This window comes from Hyperolius riggenbachi, chromosome 2, assembly GCF_040937935.1.
Source record: "Hyperolius riggenbachi isolate aHypRig1 chromosome 2, aHypRig1.pri, whole genome shotgun sequence".
Classification (NCBI taxonomy): domain Eukaryota; kingdom Metazoa; phylum Chordata; class Amphibia; order Anura; family Hyperoliidae; genus Hyperolius; species Hyperolius riggenbachi.
In genome coordinates this window covers 539,471,122-539,495,856 of record NC_090647.1, presented here as the reverse complement: position 1 = coordinate 539,495,856, position 24,735 = coordinate 539,471,122, and the positions used below count along the sequence as shown (strand labels likewise).

General features: G+C 46.5%; 1 protein-coding gene across 4 annotated transcripts in view; it reads left to right on the top strand.

The window, feature by feature from the left end:
• The window catches only part of GJA5 (gap junction protein alpha 5), a 158,359-nt gene that overhangs the window by 11,344 nt on the left and 122,280 nt on the right, over positions 1 to 24,735 (top strand). The window contains exon 1 of one of the 4 annotated variants that reach the window (XM_068270742.1): positions 10,747 to 10,945. The exons of 2 other annotated variants lie outside the window; for them this stretch is intronic. The gene's annotated coding sequence lies outside the window, so the exon portion shown is untranslated. Of the gene's footprint in view, positions 1 to 10,746; positions 10,946 to 24,735 lie in introns of those variants that run through there. One more of the 4 variants, XM_068270740.1, reaches the window with a different exon arrangement.

The window sequence follows — 24,735 nt, the reverse complement described above, 5'->3', positions numbered from 1 at the left end:
TATGAAACACAGGGCAAAAACCATAGAACACCCTGAAGGTTACAGCATCCCACTGAAACAATTTATCAACTGCGCTAGAAAATCCCTGATATACCTATTACAGTGTAATTGCAACAAAACATATGTGGGCAGAACCACCAGAGAATTAAGAACCAGGCTGGGAGAACATAAGTGCAATATTCTGGCAAAATCTGACAAACATAGTGTTCCTAGACATTTCATCCAATGCCATCAATCCAACCCTGAAGGCCTACAAATCAGGGCCGGCGCTACCATTGAGGCAAAGGAGGCAGCTGCCCCAGGGTCCCAGAGCTTGTAGGGGCCCCCAGTGGCTACAAGAGGAAAAAAAATTTTCAAATCGGCCTTATAGTTTTTGAGAAAATCGATTTTAAAGTTTCAAAGGAAAAAAAATACACATTTAAAAACCTGCCGACTTTAATGGTTAATAGCAAATCCACCTTAAATGCTAGAAACCCTAAATTTGCAGGATATGTTAAGGAGATCATTAGGAATAAGAGGAAAAAACAATTTTTCAAAAAGACCTTATAGTTTTTGAGAAAATCGATTTTAAAGTTTCGAAGGAAAAAAGTATACTTTTAAATGCGGTAAATGTCACTTTTAGTAGCAAACCTAACGGTAGTGTAATTTTACATGCATCAAACGAAAGCGCAATAAATTTCCTGACGGGGTCTCCAGGGGGTCTATACGCAGCCGCAGCGCTTTGGCCAGGGATCGCTATACAGCCGCAATATGGCTGTATGAAGATCCCTGGCATTTTTTCCTATTTTCCCAATTTATTTTTTATTTTTAGAGTGTGGGAATTTTTTTTTTTTAATTATGTGGGGTTCCTCCTCCTGAAACTTTTTAACCCCTTGTCCCCCATGCAGGCTGGGATAGCCAGAATGTGGAGCTCTGACCGATTGGGACTTCACACCCTGTTATACCAGCTGCAAAAAAGGTCCCCTAATGCCGATTTTTGTTCCGGGGTATATGTTAGGGGGCCCCCCAGGTTTATTTTGCCCTGGGGCCCCATTGTTGCTTAAACCGGCCCTGCTACAAATTATAGGCCTAGAGAGTATATCAGCAACTCTGCCTATAGGTCAGAGATGTAGGAAATTATGTGAGCAAGAAGTTTATTGGATCTTCGACCTGAATACATTCACCAGGGGTCCTTAATGAAGATCTTGAGGTTCAGAGTTTTATTAGCTAATACATCCAAATTCCACACTTTAAAGGACACCCGACCTGAAAATAAACAAGTTAAATAAATGATTGTTTCTATCTTCCTTCTCCTAAAAATGACTTTTTAAGATATTCCACAGTTTTATTTTATGTTTAAATCTACTTTTCTAAGTTTTAACTGTTTTATTGTTTTTGCTCAACGACACATTTATTGAAGTATACCAGAGCTAATATCTTTTTATCTCTTTCCTGCTCTCAGAAGCCATTTTCTGCTAGGAAAGTGTTTTATAGTTGGAATTTCTTATCAGTGGGGGACACACTGTAGTCACTTCCTGCCTGAGTCAGCCACTTACATACCTGATATTTAACTCTTCCAGGCAGATAAATAAAAAAATGAACACAGCATAGTTATTTGTGTGCTAGGCACTGTACATACCCATGTCTATCTCATTATGCCACATGTCAGTTGTGGTATCCTTTAACTCTCTGATCCTTCTAGTTTACTTTATCTGGTTCAACATCTGAGAGGTTGTGCTAATAGAGTGAATATATCACTCGGACTAGCACTATATGGAATGGCACTCATATTATTATTATTATTATTTGTATCATTATTTTTATTTTCACGTTTGTTTTAATTTGATTTCTTTGATTTTGGCTTATGCATACCTTTTTTCATTAGTGCATAATATTGTGTCATGGCAGGTGGCTGGACAGTGTAATGGTTAAGGGCTCTGCCTCTGACACAGGAGAGCTGGGTTTGAATCTCGGCTCTGCCTGTTCAGTAAGCCAGCACCTATTCAGTAAGGAGTTCTTTGGGCGAGACTCCCTAACACTGCTACTGCCTACTGAGTGCGCTCTAGTGGCTGCCTCGCAAGCGCTTTGAGTCCGACAGGAGAAAAGCGCAATACAAAAAAAGGAATTATTATTATATGTTGGATATATGTGTATACATAATGTAATTTTAGACACAATTTGTCGAGTATTTGTCTGCAGTAGGGTCTTACACCTGCCTGTTCACAAAACCATTCTGAACAGGCAGTTACTACGTGGGCTTAGAGCCCATGCGATCATTTTGACCGAAGTTTTGTCTGTTCGAGACCATCTACATATCAGTTTATTGTAGGGATGGGCTTTGAACATCAATTCGTTCGTCATTAAGAGACATATTTGATAGTGTTCTCTTTGGATTGACAGAGAGTGCATTGTCAGGTTGCATCTGGTTAGTTTATCCATTATACCACAACGTGACTATGGTTAGATTACGATGGATCTTGTGTAAACAGCTACACAGGACTGCAGTATGATATGTGGGAGAGCATTGATTAAGAGATATGTAGCTACTTGACCGCAGTTTGGTCTATTCCAGTAATTGCAAAGTGGTTTCTTTTAATTGAAAAGTTGTTTTATAATACAACTAGCTGATAGCCCGGCGTTGCCCGGGTATGTATTTGGCTGGCGTTGGCTCCGCCCACTTATCTAACCCTAACACACAATTACTCAGTGACCAAGTCTGTGAGCTTTGCCATCTTTGGCATCAATAAATTGCATTGAAATGAAAAAATCTGATTGGCTGTTTGTGGTTCCACCCCCTTTTCTGAATTTTAACCCCAGTCACCCAATGACCAACTGTACCAGGTTTGAGGCCTGTGCCATTAACAGTGCAAGAATGGTAGCAATGAAATATTCCACTTGAAAAGCAATAGGTGAAGTTTGATTCACTTTTGTAGGCTTCACTCACTTTTCTAAATATTAATCCCAGTCACCCAGTGACCAACTGTGCAAAGTTTAAGAACCCTGCTATTAACAGTGTAAGAATGGCTGCAGTTTACATTTTCCCAGTGAAATTTGTATTTGTCTCCACCCACTATGTATTTGACTGGTGTTGGCTCCGCCCACTTTTTCTAAACCTAACACACAATTACTCAATGACCAAGTTTGTGAGTTTTGGGGTCCTTGGCATCAATAATTTGTATTTTTCCCATGAAATGAAACAAATCTGATTGACTGTTTGTGGCTCTGTCCCCTTTTCTGAATTTGAACCCCAGTGACCCAATGACCAACTGTACCAGGTTTGAGGCTTGTGCCATTAACAGTGCAAGAATGGCAGCTATTTTAATATGCCCCTTGAAAATCAACAGGTGAATTTTGATTGGCTTTTTTAGGCTCCACCCACTTTTCTGAATATTAATCCCAGTCACCCAGTAACCAGCTGTGCAAAGTTTGAGAACCCTGCCATTAACAGTGAAAAAGGGCTGCAGTTTACAATTCCCCCCCCCCCCCCCCCCAAAAAAAAAAAATCTGTTTTTGACTCCAACCACTTTGTGTAACCTTGAGTTGAGACACAGTCACTACTCAATGACCAAGTTTGTGAGCTTTCGAGTTCCTGGCATCAAATTGTGCTAATGGAAGCAGTTTATCCAGTTAAGAAATCTGGCTGTTTGTGGCTCCGCCCCTTTAGTGAATTTGAACCCCAGTCACTTAACCATTTCAGCCCACGGGGATTTTTCACCTTATGCATGTGACGGATTGCGGAGAAACCGCTGCGCCTTCTGACAGTCAGGCGGCGGTTTCCGCGCATAGAGCGGCGCTTTCCCCGCAGCAACATGTGGCTGGTTTTGCTGGACCTAGTAGTGCACACAGATGGAGAGCTACGCGCGCGCGCGCCACAAGACAGGCTCTTTATACCAATAGGAGAAGGGTCAGCTGATCGAGGCGGTCAGCTGACCCCAGCTCAGTTGCTGATTGGTTGATGGGAGCTGGGTGGTGCTGGAGAGCGCTCCACTATATATATCTCTTGCTGTTCAGTTGCTGGTGGACTGGCGTTGCGAATACCTATGTGTTAGCACTCAGACCTAGTCAGATCTTTCAGTGTGGTGGAACCAGGAGGACCTGGGAATCCACACTTAGCCAGTTTACTGTGTATTATCTGTGTTATTCTTTAGACCAGTTCCAGGGTGTAGAGACCATGGACCTCACACCTCAGACTAGGAATACTGTGTGTCATCTGTGTTATTCTTTAGACCAGTTCCAGGGTGTAGAGACCACGGACCTCACACCTCAGACTAGGAATACTGTGTGTCATCTGTGTTATTCTTTAGACCAGTTCCAGGGTGTAGAGACCAAGGACCTCACACCCAGACTAGGGAATCTATGTTATCATTCTGTTATACTTCAGGCTAGTTCCGGGGTGTAGAGAACACGGACCTCACACCCAGACTAGGCATTGTTTGATATCTGTTATGACTTATTGCTTTCCTGACCACTCCTTTGATCGTTGATTCGGTACCTTGCATTTCTGATATACCGTTGCCAAACCCTGCTTGCCTTGGATACCGAATCAGCTTACTGTTTTGTACTTTATCTGTCAGTGTGTTGTCGACCCAGCCTGCCCGACCCTTCTGGCTGTCACCCATCTCTTGGGGGCTCAGCCTTCTAACAGGGGCCCTCTGCCTCTCAGAGGGGGCACTGCTGCTAAACCAGTCATGGTCTCCTTTCCCTGGAGTCCTTGACTGCAGTAGAGTCTTTCTCTACTTATTGGACCACCTGCTACCCCGGTGGTCCAATTTCTACTGTTGCACCAAACACTCACACGCTTCAGGTGTCCAGAGGTTAGCAATATATCTGTATTATCGGTGATTCTGCAGATCATCAATAATCAGGTATATATCTGTATTTTTGGTGATACTGCAGATCGCCAATAATCAGATTCTCTCTGCGTGTTGACACCAATCGTTACAATGCATCGGAGCAATTTTCACCTCCCATTAATTCGCTAATAACTTTATCACTACTTATCACATGTTATTGATCTTTATCTTGTTTTTTCCACCACTAATTGGGCTTTCTGTGGGCGGTACACTTTGCTAAGAGCCACTTTACTGTAAATACTTTTTAACAGGATTAATAAGAAACAAAAGGAAAAAATTCATTATTTCTCAGCTTTCAGCCATTATGGCTTTAAAATAATCCATGCTACCATAATTAAAACCTATGTATTTTATTTACCCGTTTGTCTCGGTTATTATACCATTTAAATTTTGTCCCTATCACAATAGTGTTGATCCTTTCTGATGTATTCTGTGTACCCTATCCTGCCTGTATCCTGTATGTGCCAAGACCAATTCCGAGCACGACCCAGTCGTGCTTGGCTAAAATAAAGATTCTGATTCTGAATGTATGGTGCCAATATTTTATTTGGAAATAAAGGTGCATTGTTTCCGTTTTGCGCCCATCACTATTTACAAGCTTATAATTTAAAAAATGTCTGTAGTATACCCCCTTCAAATGCATATTTAAAAAGTTCAGACCCTTAGGTAACTATTTATGTCTTTTTATTTTATTTATTTTTTTTTGTAATTTTTTTTTCCATTAAAAATTTTATTTGGGGAATATTTTGGTGTGGGACATAAACAGTTATTTCTTAATGTTGTTAGATGCATAAATTGTAATGTAAAAAATGTGTTGATGTAGTTTTACTATTTGGCCACAAGATGGCCACCTTCATTTTTGGTTTTCCTCCTTGTACTTCTCGCTAAGCGGAAGTACAAGGGGAATGCGGAAATTTTACGGGCAGAAGAGCCGAAGCCTCATGGGTGAGCGCTTCGGTTTTTCTGCAGGGGACAGGGATCGGTGATCGGGAACCATGTTCCCTTTCACTGATCCCAGGGCTACAAGGGGACACCACAGGGACACGGGGAAGCGGGAGAGCGCAGCTGAGCAGCCGCCTGGACGTGAGCTTCACGTCTGGGCGGCTGAAAAGGTTAACGACTGACTGTAGCAGGTTTGAGGCCTCTGCCATTAACCGTGTAAGAATGGCAGCAGTTTCAATATTCCCCTTGAAAATCAATAAGTGAATTTTGATTGGCTGTTGTAGGCTCCACCCACTTTCTTGAATCTTAATCTCATGCACCCAGTGACCAAGTGTGACAAGTTTGAAAACCCTGCGATTAACAGTCTAAGAATGGCTGCAGTTTACATTTTACCATTTAAAATGAATGGCTGAAATTTGATTCGCTGTTTTATGCTCCACCCACTTTTCCTGGATTTGTAACCTCGGGCACCAAGTGACCAACTGTTCGGGGACTCTGGCTTGATTACTGTAAGAATGGCAGCCTTTTACTTTTTTTCCATTGACATGAATGGGTGAAATCTGATTTGCTGTTTGTAGCTCCGCCCAGGTGTGCAGGGGGCCGCAAGACCCCCAGAACATATCATCCCAGGTAGTAAGGGATCTTTATACCAAGTTTCGTTCAAATTGGTCAAGCCGTTTTCGAGTGATCGACACACACACACACACACACACACACTTTTATATATACACACATACATCCGATTTTATATATATACTAGCTGATTGCCCGGCGTTGCCCGGGTATGTATTTGGCTGGTGTTGGCTCTGCCTACTTTTTCTAACCCTAACACACAATTACTCACTGACCATGTTTGTGAGCTTTGCGGTCTTTGGTATCAATCATCTGCATTGAAATGAAACAAATGTGACAGGCTGTGTGTGACTCCACCAGCTGTACCAGGTTTGAGGCCTGTGCCATTAACAGTTCAAGAATGGTAGCAATTAAATATTCCCCTTGAAAAGCAACAGGTGAAGTTTGATTCACTTTTGTAGGCTTCTCCCACTTTTCTGAATATTAATCCCAGTCACCCAGTGACCAACTGTGCAAAGTTTAAAAACCCTGCCATTAACAGAATGGCTGCAGTTTACATTTTCCCAGTGAAATTTGTATTTGTCTCCACCCACTGATGACCCGGCATTGCCCGGGTATGTATTTGACTGGTGTTGGCTCCGCCCACTTTCTAACCCTAAAACACACAAACACTCAATGACCAAGTTTGTGAGCTTTGGGGTCCTTGGCATCAATCATTTGTATATTCCCATAGAAATTATACAAATCAGATAGGCTGTTTGTGGCTCCACCCCTCTCCAGCATTTGAACCCCAGTCACCCAATGACCAACTGTAGCAGGTTTGAGGCATCTGCTATTAACAGTGTAAAAATGGCAGCAATTTAAATATTCCACTTGAAAATTGAATTTTGATTGGCTATTATAGGCTCCACCCACTTCCCTGAATATTAATCTCAGTCACTCAGTGACCATCTGGGCAAAGATTGGGAACCCTGAAATAAACAGTGTAAGAAAGGCTGCAGTTTACACTTTCCCAGTGAAATTTGTTTTTGGCTCCGCCCACTTTTTGTAACCTGGACACAAAGTCACTACTCAATGCCTAAGTTTGTGAGTTTTGGTGTCCTTGGCATCAATAATTTGTATTTTTCCCATGAAATGAAACAAATCTGATTCACTGTTTGTGGCTCTGTCCCCTTTTCTGAATTTGAACCTCAGTTACCCAATGACCAACTGTACCAGGTTTGAGGCTTGTGCCATTAACAGTGCAAGAATGGCAGCGATTTTAATATTCTCCTTGAAAAGTGACATGTGATTTTTGATTGGCATTTTTAGGCTCCACCCACTTTTCTGAATATTAATCCCAGTCACCCAGTAACCAGCTATGCTAAGTTTGAGAACCCTGCCATTAACAGTGAAGAAGGGCTGCAGTTTACAATTTCCCAGAAAAATCTGTTTTTAACTCCACCCACTTTTTGTAACCTTGACACACAGTCACTACTCAATGACCAAGTTTGTGAGCTTTTGGGTTCCTGGCATCAAAATTGTGCTAATGGAAGCAGTTTATCCAGCAAAGAAATCTGGCTGTTTTTGGCTCCGCCCCTTTACTGAATTTGAACCCCAAACACTTAACGACCGACTGTAGCAAGTTTGAGGCCTCTGCTATTAACAGTGTGAGAATGGCTGCAGTTTCAATATTCCCCTTGAAAATCAATAGGTGAATTTTGATTGGCTCTTGTAGGCTCCACCTACTTTTCCGAATATTAATCCTAGTCACCCAGTGACCAACTGTGTGAAGTTTGAGAACCCTGCCATTAACAGTGTAAGAAAAGCTGCAGTTTACATTTCCCCATGTAAAAAGTTAGTAGTTTTTGGCTCCGCCCACTATTTCTAATCTTGACATACAGTCACTTAATGACCAAGTTTATGAGCTTTGGGGTCTTTGGCATCAATAAGTTGCATTTTACCATTGAAATTAAACAAAATCTGATTGGCTGTTTTTGGCCCGCTCCCTTCAGAATTTAAACCCCAGTCTCCCAGTGACTGACTGTAGCAGATGTTAGGCCTCTGCCATTAAGAGTGCATGAATGGCAGCAATGTAAATATTCCCCTTGAAAATCAAAAGGTGAATTATGATTGGCTGATGTAGGCTCCACCCACTTTTCTGAATATTAGTCCCAGTCACCCAGTGGCCAACTGTGTCACATTTGAGAACCCTGCCAATAACTGAACGGCTGAAATCAATCTAACAAATCTGATTGGCTGTTTGTGGCTCCACCCCTTTAGTGAATTTGGACCCCAGTCACCCAATGACTGACTGTATCAGGTTTGAGGTCTCTGCCACTAACAGTGTAAGAATGGTAGCAATGTGAATATTCCCCTTGAAAATCAATAGGTACATTTTGATTGGCTGTTGTAGGCTCCACCCACATTTCTGAATATTCATCCCAGTCACCCAGTGGCCAATTGTGTAAAGTTTGGGAACCCTGCAATGTAAAAAATGAAGTTGTTGGCACCGCCCACTTTTTCTAACCTTGACATACAGTCACTCAATTATCAAGTTTATCAGCTTTGGGGTCCTTGGTATCAATACTTTGTATATTCCCATTGAAAAATAAACAAATCTGGCTGTTTGTGGCTCCACCTCCTGCCTGAATTTGGACCCTAGTCACCCAGTGACCAACTGTACCAGGTTTGAGGCATCTGCTTTTACCAGTATAAGAGAATGGTAGCAGATGAAATATTCCCTATGAAATTCAAAAGGTGAATTTTTATTGGCTGTTGTAGTCTCCACCCACCTTCCAAAATCTTAAACTGTCACCCAATGACCAACTGTGCAAAGTTTGAGAACCCTGCCATTAACGGTGTAAGAATGGCTGCAGTTTATATTTTCCCAGTAAAAGTTGTTTTGGCTCCGCCCACTTTTTGTAACCTTGACACACAGTCACTCAATGACCACGTTTGTGAGCTGTCAGGTTCCTGGCATCAAACATGTGTGAATGGAAGCAGTTTATCCACCAAGGAAATCTGATTGGCTGTATGTGGCCCCGCCCCTTTAGTAAATTTGGACCCCAGTCACCCAATGACCGACTGTAGCAAGTTTGAAGCCTCTGCCATTAAAAGTGTAAGAATAACAGCAGTTTAAATATTCTCCTTGAAAATCAATAGGTGAATTTTGATTGGCTGTTGTAGGCTCCACCCATTTTCTTGAATCTTAATCACATTCACCCAGTGACCAAGTGTGGCAAGTTTGAGAACCCTGCGATACACAGTCTAAGAATGGCTGCAGTTTACATTTTCCCATTTAAAATGAACGGCTGAAATTTGATTGGCTGTTTTATGCCCCGCCCACTTTTCCTGGATTTGTAACCTCAGTCACCAAGTGACCAACTGTGCCAAGTGTGGGGACTCTGGCTTGATTACTGTGAGAATGGCAGCCTTTTACATTTTTTCCATTGACTTGAATGGGTGGAATCTGATTTGCTGTTTGTAGCTCCGCCCAGGTGTGCAGGGGGGCCGCGAGACCCCCAGAACATATCATCCCAGGTAGTAAGGGATCTGCGTACCAAGTTTCGTTCAAATCGGTCAAGCCGTTTTTGCGTGATCGCGGCACATACACACACACACACACGCGCGCACACACACACACACACACACACACACACACACACACACACACACACACACACACACACACACACACACACACACACACACACACACACACACACACACACACACACACACACACACACACACACACACACACACACACACACACACACACACACACACACACACACACACACACACACACACACACACACACACACACACGATTTTATATATATAGATATGTAGATTTTTAAGGAGTAGAAAATGGCGGTTTTAACATACATCTATGTGCCATTTAATGTATGTTGTGATTTGAACAGCGATCAATTTGTTGCCCCGTGTGTGTGGAAAACTTGCTGCGCTACATGTTCCACGCAGTGATTCTCACTGTCTACATGCGCGCATAGAAGCAGCGATATGTGGTATCTGGTAACAAAGTTTGTAACAAAAATTTGCCAGTTTTCCTAAACCACAGCGTATATTATGAATGTGCAATGTGTATTTTGATGAAGTTAAGGCTCAACACACACCATACAATCTTGGTTGTACAGATTTACCACATCTATGTAGTATAAGGGCCAACAGATTGAAAATACCTTGAATGATTGATTGGATAAGCTCTTATACTACATAAAAGTGGTAAGATTGAACAACCAAGATTGTATAGTGTGTGTTGAGCCTTAGACTTATGCTTAGTAAAGCTAGTCCTTTAGATGTTAAATAAAGTTGATTGTTTTAAGTACCGCCCCTCAGCAACCTGTTGCCAGGGGCGGATTCTCTCTTGTATATTTAACTAAGCCGTCTTGCTGTGGCCGTCACCAGAAGAAGGCGTGGTTATATGCCGAAACGCGTAGTGATGTCAGACGGCATACAGCGCACCGCTCCGGGCCGGCCAGACGTCTCCCCAAGTTGTTCCATCGTCACTGTCAGTCCCGGCCAGGCTGCAGTAGTGAGAGGAGACCTGCTGACAGCAGATGAGCTAGCTGCCCGATCTTCATTAGTTTATCGTAAGTGCTATTACACTAGCGTGTTTTGATTTTATTAAGTTAATGCACAATAGGAGCGCTCCCTCCCCTCCCTCCTGTCTTTTTCACTAACCACTGCTCTATGTGCTGCTGATATACAGACAGGAGCAACTAAGCACAAGTTGTAATTTGATCTCTCCCCTGTGTCACATGACTGCCATGGCTGAGATGGCAGATAAGCTTATTTGAAAGCACAGGATATTAACAATATGTCTGCTGCCATGAAAGCAGGAAGTAGAAACAGTGCAGATTTATTGCATGATTTGCATCAGCTGTAACAAATAAATGTTTTTTGCTTAAAGGTTATTATGCAGTTGTGTATCATTTAGAGCAGAGAAAATGGTCAGGTCCGCTTTAAGTTGCTGCTATCAGAGCACAGTATAAAAACAGCGCTCAGTACCAAAGTACCAACTTAAAGGGATACTGTAGGGGGTCGGAGGAAAATGAGTTAAAGTTACCCAGGGCTTCTAATGGTCCCCCACAGACATCCTGTGCCCACGCAGCCACTCCCCAATGCTCCAGCCCCGCCTCTGGTTCACTTCTGGAATTTCAGACTTTAAAGTCTGAAAACCACTGCGCCTGCGTTGCCGTGTCCTCATTGCCGCTGATGTCACCAGGAGGGTACTGCGCATGCCCAGTATGGTCTGTGCCTGCGCCGTACGTTCCTGGTGACATCAGGGGGGGACGAGGACACGGCAACGCAGGCGCAGTGGTTTTCTGACTTTAAAGTCTGAAATTCCAGGAGGCGGGGCCGGAGCATCGGTGAGTGGCTGCGTGGGCACAGGATGTCTGCGGGGGACCATTAGAAGCCCCAGGTAAGTTCAACTCATTTTCCCCCGACCCCCTACAGTATCCTTTTAAAATGATCAAAGAATTCCATTCATTTGCAAACAAAGTGCAGGGTCCGGGATGCTATCGTTATGCCACTGCTGAGAATTTAAAGGACGACTGAACTGAGAGGGTTATGGAGGCTGCAATAATGATTTACTTTTGAACAATACTAGTTACCTGGCAGTTGATCTCTTTGACTGCAGTAGTGCCTGAATCACACCCCTGAAACAAATATGTGGCTAATCTAGTAAGACTTTAGTCAGAGCACCTGATCTGCATGCTTCTACATGGTTTATGACTACTAGCGGCCACTAATGATCCAATCTTTTTTATCCAATCTAACCATTTATATGTAATATACTGCCTAAATTATCCATTGGATATATTCACTTAATGTACCCTTATACTACATAGAATGGTAAGATTGGATGAAAAAGATTGGATCATTTGTGGCCACCATAAAAGTATTAGAGGCAGAACATAAGCAGGGCTGCCAGGCAACTGGTATTGCTTATGCTTAACCTCCCTGGCGGTACGATTACTTCCAGATTTTAGGGTCTTTTCAGCACGTTTCAGACCCTAAACTCAGGAAAAAATCATGCTGCCAGAATCCCTGTTCTCACTCACCTCCCTGGGCTCCAGTGCTGCAATTTTACCTCCGTCCTCCAGGTGGCGCTGTAACTCTGTGGTGAGATCAATGACAGCGATCTCACCAGAGTGATTCAGAGCCTCCGAGGACAGGAAGGAGAATGGCTACTGATGGCTAGATCCCCCAGGAGGTGAGAAAAAAATGCCCGCTGCGCGCTATGCTCTGCATGGAGCTCCCGGCGGCTAGCAGGATTACCGCTAGGGAGGTTAAAAGGAAATAAATATGGCAGCCTTCATTCTCCTCCCAATTCCGTCATCTTTTTACATCCGTTCAACGTACAATAAGCAACCAGTGAGCAGATAACGGTAACAGAAAATTTGGGCAACCGGTAGCGGACGAAGTTTGGGCGCCGCCATAGGGGTCCACTGAAATAGCGGTATTAAGTGGAAATTGGGGCACCCACAGCACCTGATAAATAGCAGTCCAGCGCTGCAGGCACCAAAATTACCCCTCAATGTCGCTATTTCAATGGGTGCCTAGGGCGGGGCCTAAATTAAGTTTTTTTAGTCTAGTTTGTGGACAACTGGAGGTAAGGTTAGACATGGTGGTGGGTGGTTAAGGTTGGGGGGCTGGTTAAGGTTAGGCATGGGAGTGGTGGTTAAGGTTAGGCATGGGTGGTGGGGGGTAAAGGTTAGGCATGGGTGGTGGGTGGTTATGATTGGGAGGGTTGGTTAAGGTTAGGCATGGGTGATGGGTAGTTAAGATTGGGGGGGTTGGTTAAGGTTAGGCGTTGGGGGTAATTAAGGTTGGGAGGTTAGTTAAGATTAGGCGTTGGTGGTTGGTTAAGGCTAGGCATGGATGGTTAAGGTTGTGGGTGGGTTGGTTAAGGTTAGGCGTTGTGGGTGGTTAAGGTTGGGCGTTGGTTAAAGTTAGGTATCAGGAATGGTCTTTGTGTGTGTGTGTGTGTGTGGGGGGGTGGGGTATAAGTTTGGCATTAGAGTTATGCGTCAGGGGGAGTGTTCGGTGAGAGTGGAGTTAGGTTGAGCTATAGTAGATTGTCGGTATTTTATATTTTACAATCCTTTTTTACACTTTTCCAGTTTTTACACTTTTTCTTTTATAAATTTCCCTGAGCCCTTTTATTACGTACATGCAGGTAACAGCTGTCACATTTGTGCCTTTGCTCACTAGCCTGTTGTTTTATGCATAGTATATTTATTGTGTGAAGATTTATTATATTGATATATCATCAGATTCATTCTGATCTTTTTGGAGGTCAAGTATTTTGTCTGCTATGCTTACAGAGCTGATCACAGTCACTGAACCCTGCATAACAAACACCAAAAACTGCAGTATGCAGGGCCGGATTTATTATAAGGCACCGTAGACATATGCCTACAGGCGCCTGATGATGGAGGTCACTAGTGTTGGGCGAACAGTGTTCGCCACTGTTCGGGTTCTGCAGAACATCACCCTGTTCGGGTGATGTTCGAGTTCGGCCGAACACCTGACGGTGCTCGGCCAAACCGTTCGGCCATATGGCCGAACTAAGAGCGCATGGCCGAACGTTCCCCGAACGTTCGGCTAGCGCTGTGATTGGCCGAACGGGTCACGTGGTTCGGACCCGAACGCGCTCTGATTGGCCGAACTGTCACGTGGTTCGGGTAAATAAATACCCGAACCACGTCATATCTCCGCCATTTGTCTGTGGGTTTAGCTTTGGGTAGGCAGGCAGGGTAGTTCGCGCTCCAGCCACGCTAGCCAGGGTCCCCCCTGTCATTGTGTCACTGCTGGGAACAGTAGTACACCGCTTGCTCAGCCACACTATATAGCATTCTGTTTACTGCCACTCTGTGTACCTCGCTCAGCCACACTATATAGCATTCTGTTTACTGCCACTCTGTGTCTGCTGGGAATAGTAGTACACCGCTTGCTCAGCCACACTATATAGCATTCTGTTTACTGCCACTCTGTGTACCTCGCTCAGCCACACTATATAGCATTCTGTTTACTGCCACTCTGTGTCTGCTGGGAATAGTGGTACACCGCTCGCTCAGCCACACTATATAGCATTCTGTTCACTGTTCTGTGTCTGCTTGGAATAGTGGTACACCGCTCGCTCAGCCACACTATATAGCATTCTGTTTACTGTTCTGTGTCTGCTGGGAATAGTGGTACACCGCTCGCTCAGCCACACTATATAGCATTCTGTTTACTGTTCTGTGTCTGCTGGGAATAGTGGTACACCGCTCGCTCAGCCACACTATATAGCATTCTGTTCACTGTTCTGTGTCTGCTGGGAATAGTGGTACACCGCTCGCTCAGCCACACTATATAGCATTCTGTTCACTGTTCTGTGTCTGCTGGGAATAGTGGTACACCGCTCGCTCAGCCACACTATATAGCATTCTGTTTACTGTTCTGTGTCTGCTGGGAATAGTGGTACACCGCTCGCTCATCCACACTATATAGCATTCTGTTCACTGTTCTGTGTCTGCTGGGAATAGTGGTACACCGCTCGCTCAGCCACACTATATAGCATTCTGTTCACTGTTCTGTGTCTGCTGGGAATAGTGGTACACCGCTCGCTCAGCCACACTATATAGCATTCTGTTCACTGTTCTGTGTCTGCTGGGAATAGTGGTACACCGCTCGCTCAGCCACACTATATAGCATTCTGTTTACTGTTCTGTGTCTGCTGGGAATAGTGGTACACCGCTCGCTCAGCCACACTATATAGCATTCTGTTTACTGTTCTGTGTCTGCTGGGAATAGTGGTACACCGCTCGCTCAGCCACACTATATAGCATTCTGTTTACTGTTCTGTGTCTGCTGGGAACAGTAGTACACCGCTCGCTCAGCCAGAGTATATAGCATTGTGTTTACTGCCACTCTGTGTACACCGCTCAGCCAGACTATATACCATTGTTTACTGACACTCTGTGTACACCGCTCAGCCAGACTATATACCATTGTTTACTGACACTCTGTGTACACCGCTCAGCCAGACTATATACCATTGTTTACTGCCACTCTGATTCTGCTGGGAACAGTAGTACACCGCTCGCTCAGCCAGACTATATACCATTGTTTACTGACACTCTGTGTACACCGCTCAGCCAGACTATATACCATTGTTTACTGCCACTCTGATTCTGCTGGGAACAGTAGTACACCGCTCGCTCAGCCAGACTATATACCATTGTTTACTGACACTATATAGCAGACTATATAGCATTGTGTGTACACCGCTCAGCCAGACTATATACCATTGTTTACTGACACTCTGTGTACACCGCTCAGCCAGACTATATACCATTGTTTACTGCCACTCTGATTCTGCTGGGAACAGTAGTACACCGCTCGCTCAGCCAGACTATATACCATTGTTTACTGACACTATATAGCAGACTATATAGCATTGTGTGTACACCGCTCAGCCAGACTATATACCATTGTTTACTGACACTCTGTGTACACCGCTCAGCCAGACTATATACCATTGTTTACTGCCACTCTGATTCTGCTGGGAACAGTAGTACACCGCTCGCTCAGCCAGACTATATACCATTGTTTACTGACACTCTGTGTACACCGCTCAGCCAGACTATATACCATTGTTTACTGCCACTCTGATTCTGCTGGGAACAGTAGTACACCGCTCGCTCAGCCAGACTATATAGCATTGTGTTTACTGCCACTCTGTGTACACCGCTCAGCCACACTATATAGCATTGCGTACTCTGCCAGTCAGTGTGTATATTGCTGGGATCAGTAATACTCCACTCACCGTCAACCACTATATGAGCTCAACATGAGTTCCCCAGAGACCTCCGCTGTGAGCAGCACTCCCAACAACAGCAACAGCCAACGCCCCACGCAAGCTATAACATCCACCCCAGCAGCCAGTGGTCAGCAGCAGCCCTCCCCGGAGGAGAACGTTGTGTCCATCAGTCCGTCGCCAGAGCGATTAATGAGGGCTGCCATTGAGGAGATGATGGGGCCTGATGTGGAGGAGGAGGTCTGGCTCAGGCCAGCATCCCAAGTTAATGTTGAGGACGATGAGGGGTCTGTGTCTGGGGATGTTGGGGTGGCAGAGGTGGTGGGTGGGTCAGACTCAGGAGAAGAGTTGTATGATGAGGATGATGATCGGGACCATCTGTATGTGCCTCAGAGTCCGACCCCGGAAAACATGTTGTATCGTGTGTTTAGGTACTAAAATCTGCGTTCCCTCCCAGTAGTGTTGGGCGAACAGTGTTTGCCACTGTTCGGGTTCTGCAGAACATCACCCTGTTCGGGGTGACTATATAGCAGACTATATAGCATTGTGTTTAATGCCACTCTGTGTACACGGCTCAGCCACACTATATAGCATTGTGTTTACTTCCACTCTGTGTCTGCTGGGAACAGTAGTACACCGCTCACCCGCCACTGTATAGCATTGTGCTCTGTGTCACTGCTGACAATAGTGGTACACCGCTCACCCACCACTGTATAGCATTTCTGTACTGCCACTGTACTGCTGCCAGTCAGCGTGTACTTTAAGGATAAGTGAAATGAGGAAGAAATCCGGTGAAAGAGGGAGGGGCAAGGGAAGAGGTGTTTCCCCTGACGGTTCACGTACAGGCCACAGGGGAGCACCCAAGAAAACCCACTCAATACTGCCCATGTTGTCCAGGACAACAACCCTCACAGATCCAAAAGAAGAGGACCAGATAATTACTTGGATGACCTCTCAAGCGTCCAGCAGTGGGTTAAGCAGCACCAGCACATCACGCACCAGGTCCGAGTCCTCAGCCAGTTAAAGTCTGGGCTTTCTTTGAAGACTGCACTGAGGATGTTACCATGGCGATTTGCAAGGTGTGCAAGACCCGCCTGAGCAGGGGGAAAAGTATTAACAACCTCTCCACCACCAGCATGAGCCGCCACATTCTATCCAAACATCCCACTCTGTGGGCAAACGCGGCAGGACAGGGTACCACCAGCAACACTGCCTCCCTTGGGTTCACCAGACTCACCACCAGACCCGCCTCAGCAGCAGCAGTAGCCCAGCCATTGCGTGGTTCACAACATTCACAAACATCAGACGATGCTGACACTGTCACTTTCCGGACTAGTGCTCTTGAGGTTAGTGTTGGGCGAACATCTAGATGTTCGGGTTCGGGCCGAACAGGCCGAACATGGCCGCGATGTTCGGGTGTTCGACCCGAACTCCGAACATAATGGAAGTCAATGGGGACCCGAACTTTTGTGGTTTGTAAAGCCTCCTTACATGCTACATACCCCAAATTTACAGGGTATGTGCACCTTGGGAGTGGGTACAAGAGGAAAAAATTTTTTAGCAAAAAGAGCTTATAGTTTTTGAGAAAATCGATTTTAAAGTTTCAAAGGGAAAACTGTCTTTTAAATGCGGGAAATGTCTGTTTTCTTTGCACAGGTAACATGTTTTTTGTCGGCATGCAGTCATAAATGTAATACATATAAGAGGTTCCAGGAAAAGGGACCGGTAACGCTAACCCAGCAGCAGCACACGTGATGGAACAGGAGGAGGGTGGCGCAGGAGGAGAAGAAGGCCACGCTTTGTGAGACACAACAACCCCGGCCTTGCATGAGGGCAAGAAGCGTGCGGATAGCATGCTTTGTACCGCCATGCAGTCATAAATGTAATAAAGATAAGTGGTTCAATAAACAGGGACCACGCGGCAACGCTAACCCAGCAGCAGCAGACGTGATGGAACAGGAGCAGGCGCAGGAGGAGAAGGCCACGCTTTGTGAGACACAACAACCCAGGCCTTGCATGAGGGCAAGAAGCGTGCGGATAGCATGCTTTGTACCGCCATGCAGTCATAAATGTAATAAAGATAAGTGGTTCAATAAACAGGGACCACGCGGCAACGCTAACCCAGCAGCAGCAGACGTGATGGAACAGGAGCAGGCGCAGGAGGAGAAGGCCACGCTTTGTGAGACACAACAACCCAGGCCTTGCATGTGGACAAAAAGCGTGCGGATATAGCAGCAATGCTTTTTGCCGCCATGCAGTCATAAATGTAATACAGATGAGAGGTTCAATAAACAGGGCCCGGAAACGCAACACCATCCCAGATGTTCATTGGTCATGTTACTTGGTTGGGGTCCTGGAGTGTTGCGTAGTCATTTCCAATCCAGGATTGATTCATTTTAATTTGAGTCAGACGGTCTGCATTTTCTGTAGAGAGGCGGATACGCCGATCTGTGACGATGCCTCCGGCAGCACTGAAACAGCGTTCCGACATAACGCTGGCTGCCGGGCAAGCCAGCACCTCTATTGCGTACATTGCCAGTTCGTGCCAGGTGTCTAGCTTCGATACCCAATAGTTGAAGGGTGCAGATGGATGGTTCGACACAGCTACGCCATCTGACATGTAGTCCTTGACCATCTTCTCCAGGCGATCGGTGTTGGAGGTGGATCTGCACGCTTGCTGTTCAGTGGGCTGCGGCTGCATGGGTGTCAGAAAATTTTCCCACTCCAAGGACACTGCCGATACCATTCCCTTTTGGGTACTAGCTGCGGCTTGCGTTGTTTGCTGCCCTCCTGGTCGTCCTGGGTTTGCGGAAGTCAGTCTGTCTGCGTACAACTGGCTAGAGGAGGGGGAGGATGTCAATCTCCTCTCTAAAGTCTCCACAAGGGCCTGCTGGTATTCTTCCATTTTGACCTGTCTGACTCTTTCTTCAAGCAGTTTTGGAACATTGTGTTTGTACCGTGGATCCAGAAGGGTATAAACCCAGTAATTGGTGTTGTCCAGAATGCGCACAATGCGTGGGTCACGTTCAATGCAGTCTAGCATGAATTGAGCCATGTGTGCCAGAGTCCTACCAGAATCCTCATCATCCTCTTGTGAGCGTTGTGATAGTTGTTGTGATGCATCATAGTCGTCACCTTCCTCCTGGTCTGCTTCTGCTGACCATTCGCGTTGAATTGTGGAAGTCCAACGTGCACCGCTCTGGCCCTCGTCAGTGGTGGCATGAAATTCCTGCTCCAACTCCAGCTGTTCCTCCTCCTCTTCTTCGTCATAGCTGCTGGGGCCAGCGTTCCCTGAGGCGGATGGCCTGATGTTGGTACCATCACGCTGATCGTTTTCTCCTTCAGATTCCCCCAGTTGCATCATGACAGCTGTTTCCTTGATTTTTAACATCGACCTCTTCAGTAAACACAGCAGTGGTATGGTAATGCTGACTGAAGAGTTGTCACTGCTCACAAGCAACGTGGATTGCTCAAAATTTTGGAGGACTTGGCAGAGGTCCAACATGTTGGCCCAATCGGATCCACAGAAGCTTGGCAGCTGGCCGGATGCGCCTCGGTACTGCGCCGTCATGTACTGGACCACTGCACTCTTCTGCTCGCAAAAGCGGGCTAGCATGTGCAGCGTAGAATTCCAGCGCGTAGGGACATCACACAGCAAGCGATGGTGGGGGAGATTGAAGCGCTCCTGCATCTTGGCGAGTGCCCCCGAAGCAGTACTGGAATTTCTACAATGTTTGGACACTCGACGCACCTTCAACAGCAGATCGGGCACGCCTGGGTATGTCCTCAGGAACCGCTGAACTACTAGGTTCATCACGTGCGCCAGGCAAGGGATGTGTGTCAGCTTAGCCAACCTTAAAGCGCGAATGAGATTACTCCCATTATCACACACAACCATGCCCGGTTTCAGGTCCAGCGGTGCCAGCCACAAATCCGTCTGTTCCTTTATTCCCCTCCAAATTTCCTCCCCTGTGTGCTGCTTATCCCCAAGGCAGATCAGCTTCAGCAACGCTTGCTGACGCATGCCAACAGCTGTGCTGCACTGCTTCCACGATCCTACTGCTGCTGGGTTAGCGTTTCCGGATGAGGTACAGCTTTGAGATGCGTTGGAGGAGAAGGAGTCAGAGAGGTAGGTGCTGCTGTTATCCAGTGGGAGGGACGGCGGTGCAGCTGTTTGTGGCGTGGGCAACACCCGTGCCGTAGCAGGTGAGGAATCGCTGCCAGGCTCCACAAGGTTCACCCAGTGCGCGGTAAGGGAGATGTATCGACCCTGGCCGAACGCACTCGTCCAGGTGTCAGTGGTGAGGTGAACCTTGCAGGCAACGGCATTCTTCAAGCTTCGGGTTATTTTGCTGACCACGTGCTCATGCAACTCAGGCACTGCAGAGCGTGCAAAGTGGTAGCGGCTGGGAACCACGTAACGTGGGATGGCCACTGACATCATGCCCTTGAAGCTGTTTGTCTCCACCAATCGATATGGCAGCATTTCGCAGGCCAGAAGCTTGGCTATGCTGGCTGTTACTGCCACGGCCCGGGGGTCATTTGCTGGCAATTTCCTCTTGCGCTCAAACATCTCCGACACAGACAACTGAACCGTAGCGCTGCACACGGAAGGGCTGTTGGTTGTTGTGTTTGATGAACACTGGGAGACCTCAAGAGCACTACTCCGGAAAGTGACAGTGTCAGCGTCGTCTGATGTTTGTGAATGTTGTGAACCACGCAATGGCTGGGCTACTGCTGCTGCTGAGGCGGGTCTGGTGAACCCAAGGGAGGCAGTGTTGTTTCTGGTACCCTGTCCTGACGCGTTTGCCCAAAGAGTGGGATGTTTGGATAGCATGTGACGGCTCATGCTGGTGGTGGAGAGGTTGTTAATATTTTTCCCCCTGCTCAGGCGGGTCTTGCACACCTTGCAAATCGCCATGGTAACATCCTCAGTGCAGTCTTCAAAGAAAGCCCAGACTTTGGAGCACCTGCCTCCTTGCTGGCGATTTCTGTTTGCTCCTCTTTTGCCTCTCACTTGAACTTCCACGCTTGTGGTGCCTGAAATTGCGCGCCGCCTACCTTGTGGCACAAGGCGAACTCGTGCAGCAGTGGGTTCTTCAACAGACTCATCTGTGCTGCTGCTACGACGGCGATGTTCTCGTTCACAAACAAAATCTGGGTCTCTGTCCACATTGTCCATACCCTCCTCTTCCATCTCCTCAAACTCGTCATATGTCATTGTGGGCCACCGCCGTGGAGTAGAGCTCCCCACAACAACCTCTGCGCAGCACACTCCAACGTCGTCTTCCAGATCTTGTCGGCCGACCTCCTGCAATTGCAACCCCTCCTGCCCAAATTGCTCTGGGATTTGGGTTTCCGAGTCCTCTTCGGACTCGCCTTGTATTTCAGTGCGCGGTGCATTTCCCACAGTTAACGGTTGTGAATCCAGGCACAACATTTCTGGCTGTTCCTCCATTGACCTTTGAAAGGTGGAAGTTTGTTGGGCTGGGAATAGCTCCTGCGAATACCCCATTGTGTCCTGAGGTAATTCATCGGACTGGTTATCTGGCAGTTGTGTGCGTGGTGTCGCTGCCGGTTGTGTCAGCTTTGTGCCCACTGGCTCCTTGTAACTGGCTGAGGACTCGGACCTCGTGCGTGATGTGCTGGTGCTGCTTAACCCACTGCTGGACGCTTGAGAGGTCATCCAAGTAATTATCTGGTCCTGTTCTTTTGGATTTGTGAGGGTTGTTGTCCTGGACAACATGGGCGGTATTGAGTGGGTTTTCTTGGGTGCTCCCCTGTGGCCTGTACGTGAACCGTCAGGGGAAACACCTCTTCCCTTGCCCCTCCCTCTTTCACCGGATTTCTTCCTCATTTCACTTATCCTTACAGTACACGCTGACTGGCAGCAGTACAGTGGCAGTACAGAAATGCTATACAGTACCACTATTCCCAGCAGCGACACAGAGCACAATGCTATACAGTGACGGGTGAGCGGTGTACCACTATTCCCAGCAGCGACACAGAGCACAATGCTATACAGTGACGGGTGAGCGGTGTACCACTATTCCCAGCAGTGACACAGAGCACAATGCTATACAGTGACGGGTGAGCGGTGTACCACTATTCCCAGAAGCGACACAGAGCACAATGCTATACAGTGTCGAACGAGCGGTGTACCACTATTCCCAGCAGACACAGAACAGTACACAGAATGCTATATAGTGTGGCTGAACGAGCGGTGTACCACTATTCCCAGCAGACACAGAACAGTACACAGAATGCTATATAGTGTGGCTGAACGAGCGGTGTACTACTGTTCCCAGCAGACACAGAACAGTACACAGAATGCTATATAGTGTGGCTGAACGAGCGGTGTACTACTGTTCCCAGCAGACACAGAACAGTACACAGAATGCTTTATAGTGTGGCTGAACGAGCGGTGTACTACTGTTCCCAGCAGACACAGAACAGTACACAGAATGCTATATAGTGTGGCTGAACGAGCGGTGTACTACTGTTCCCAGCAGACACAGAACAGTACACAGAATGCTATATAGTGTGGCTGAACGAGCGGTGTACCACTGTTCCCAGCAGACACAGAACAGTACACAGAATGCTATATAGTGTGGCTGAACGAGCGGTGTACCACTATTCCCAGCAGACACAGAACAGTACACAGAATGCTATATAGTGTGGCTGAACGAGCGGTGTACTACTGTTCCCAGCAGACACAGAACAGTACACAGAATGCTATATAGTGTGGCTGAACGAGCGGTGTACCACTATTCCCAGCAGACACAGAACAGTACACAGAATGCTATATAGTGTGGCTGAACGAGCGGTGTACTACTGTTCCCAGCAGACACAGAACAGTACACAGAATGCTATATAGTGTGGCTGAACGAGCGGTGTACTACTGTTCCCAGCAGACACAGAACAGTACACAGAATGCTTTATAGTGTGGCTGAACGAGCGGTGTACTACTGTTCCCAGCAGACACAGAACAGTACACAGAATGCTATATAGTGTGGCTGAACGAGCGGTGTACTACTGTTCCCAGCAGACACAAAACAGTACACAGAATGCTATATAGTGTGGCTGAACGAGCGGTGTACCCAGGGCCGGATTTCCGCACAGGCCACCTAGGCCGGTTCCTAGGGCGGAAACCAGCCGACAAGAGAGCTGGGGCGGCTTTCGCACACTGTACACCCGGCAGCAGATCAGCTGTTTACTGTCTCTGCTACGAACTGCACGGAGGAAAGCGCCCCTCCCCTCCTTTCCTCTCCACTCTGACACTGAGGGAGGAGGGGCTGAGCAGAGAAGCAAGCCGCGAGATTCAGTTTCAGGAAGAAGAAGGGCGGCTACTCAGCACAGCAAAGGTATCTGTGCATGGTGGCAGAGCTGTGAGAGGGAAGGGAGGGAGTAGAAGTGTCTGCAGAACACTAGACTAGAATCACGCTGTGCCTGCCTTGTCCTGTGCAATGGGTGACAAGCTGGGAATGGGATCCCTCTCTCTCCCCCCTCCTTCTTCCTTCTCGGGAGCCTGTGACTCCTGAAGCTACTAACACAGGGCTGCCTGGTGATCCCCTCTGTCCTCCTGTAGCCTGGCTTCATATCTCTTCTCTCCATGCAGTCATTCCTTTTATCATTTTCATCAGGTTGAATTGTTTGCCTTCTCCTCCCCCCACAGTCATTTGTCTTTGCATGCCCTAGCACAGCTATTCACACTTGTTCCTTTTCTTATTGCACTTTTAGTCTTCTGAGATCACTGGTTCACCCTGTTGTTTAAAGGATATTGAGGTTGATTCATGAAATGCTAATGCGCTAAGCCACGTGGGTTAAACCGGTGAACGCACGCAATCAGCGTAGCGAGCGCTCTTGGCTATGCGTGCTTCTTTGAAGTACAGTGCGATGGTATGTAGCACGACCATCATACTTTACTAGCGCAGCTGCTGCTACATTTAATGTAGCAGCGGCCGCACTAGTAAAGTATGACGGTGGTGCTGCATACCATCGCACTGTACTTCAAAGAAGCACGCATAGCCAAGAGCGCTCGCTACGCTGATTGCGTGCGTTCACCGGTTTAACCCACGTGGCTTAGCGCATTAGCATTTCATGAATCAATCTAATTATATCTATGTTTGAGCACCAGCACTTTCTCCCTGCAGCTACTTTATATGGATAAAAGCACTTTTTAAAGTTGACTACAAACGTATTACACTTGTTTTTATCTAATTGATGCAGCCTGATTAGTTTGCACAGCTCTTAGTACTTATGGGTTGTTGTTAAGGTGCGTACACACCTGTGACTGTCACCTGTCTGGAATCAAGACCTAATCCCCTTGGGTGACAATGCTGGGCTGGACTGTACAGATGCGGGTCAGCTGTGTAACTGACAAGGCATTCTGTTGTCATGTAGGGGGGTAGAGGGACAACAAAGCGGCACGTGAGTGACGTCACGCAGCAGGCAGGGGAGTGGCATGCATCTACTCCTACCATAGTCATAGTCTAATGTCCTACATTAATTATTATTATTATGTATTTATACAGCACTGACATCTTCTGCAGCACATTACAGAGTACATAG